The following is a 1,713-nucleotide window of genomic DNA, read 5'->3' as shown; positions in this document are numbered from 1 at the left end:
CCATCATCAAAAAAATTTTTACTTTTTTAACGTGTTTTATTATTTTAATAAACAATTTTACAATTTGCGTGCACAGTTCCTATGTAAATTTTTCCCTCATTCGAGTTATAAATTTTGCAACCAGATGGTGTATGCCCATTTGACGGATCCCAATAGACTAGAATTTTCTTTAAATAACACGTTCAGTAATATCTATTTTGAAAGAGTAAATAAAACAGAGTGGGTGTCTTTTAATTTTAAAAAAGTGAGCTTGAATACTACCTGGGACTTATTAGGGAAGACGTAAAGGGACAGTTCTTTTGAGAAGTTTGATGAAAAGTACATCGTTACAGATTTAGTTTACCAGACGAACAGTCATCTTTATTAAGGAGAAGGGAAAAAGTTCAATTTGAAACAGACCCCGTCACGACTTTGTGAAACCAGACGCTCTGGGAAAGTCAAAGGAAATACATTCGTCGCATTCGCTTTCTCATCATTATGAGTAACTCCATATTCTCTTTGAACTTCGCTTTGGTTACACTTTTTGCCAAAGGAATGTCGGTTTTTATGTTTACATCAACCGTATTATTACCGACTTCACACTTTTTTGCAAACGCGTAAAAGTCAATTACCGACGATAGAAAAGCCTTACAAGATTTAAGGAAAGAAAAAAACACGAAAATACATTCCATTCCCTTAATTCGACATACCTTTCGAGAAAGGCTTCTGAAGACTTTTGAATTTTTAAAGCACCCGCTATACAGTACACTTTGTAGCCATGGTTTCAAAAAAAAGTCAAAAATTTAAATGTATACTTCGTAGCTCTTTATGAATTAACCATGGTTTTCCAAAAAAAACGTCAAAAATGCAAATTTCCTTATTTATGTTCCTTAGATCTGTTTCTTTTTCTTTCAATAAAGAGAGACTGTCATTGTCAAAATATATGTTTAACCTAGAAAATTAGAAACTTCAATTTTGTCCAGATGATTCTGGTCAGGACTGTTTATCAAATTATTATGTTTTCGATGACCTTTGACACGTATGTAGGAAACTCAACGCGAGTGAAGCCGGGGGTAAAACCTTGTACCTTGTATATTCCGTTTATGGAAGCTCCCTTCAAAACTATCATTTTCCACCCTAATATAAAGGCCGTTTTCTACCAATTATAGGTAAATGAATATACACATTTTTTGCTATTACATTTGAATTCGGAAAATCTGTTAATTACGCATATCACAATTTCAACCACCAATATTTCAAAAATGGACAATATGCTCATCTTGAAATTTTGTATTTAGCGTGTCCTCAAGCTTTTGACAATGTTAAATGGGACAAGATGTTAAATATACTTAAAAATGTAGGGATGAGTTATAAAGATAGAAGAGCGATACCTACTTAGTTTGTTTGTATAAAGAGCAACAGGCAGTTATAGAGCTAGGGCTGCAACGTAGAGATGTAAATATTAGGAAGAGAGTCAGATATGGATGCACACTGTCACCGCTACTTTTTAATCTACACATCGAAGACGCGATCAACATCATTAAAGACAGTACAACTGTAGGGATAGATATACAGGGGCAAAAGATTAGTATGCTTAGATTTGCAGATGATATAGCAGTATTAGCATCTAGCAAGGAGGACCTAGAGATAGCTTTAAATAAAATGGAAGCGGTACTGACAGATCAGTACTGTATGAAAATAAATAAAAGTAAAACTAAAATACTGGTATGCAAG

The sequence above is a fragment of the Agrilus planipennis genome, unplaced genomic scaffold (genome assembly GCF_000699045.2).
Source record: "Agrilus planipennis isolate EAB-ADULT unplaced genomic scaffold, Apla_2.0 scaffold209, whole genome shotgun sequence".
Classification (NCBI taxonomy): domain Eukaryota; kingdom Metazoa; phylum Arthropoda; class Insecta; order Coleoptera; family Buprestidae; genus Agrilus; species Agrilus planipennis.
Note: the sequence above shows the minus strand (reverse complement) of the source record.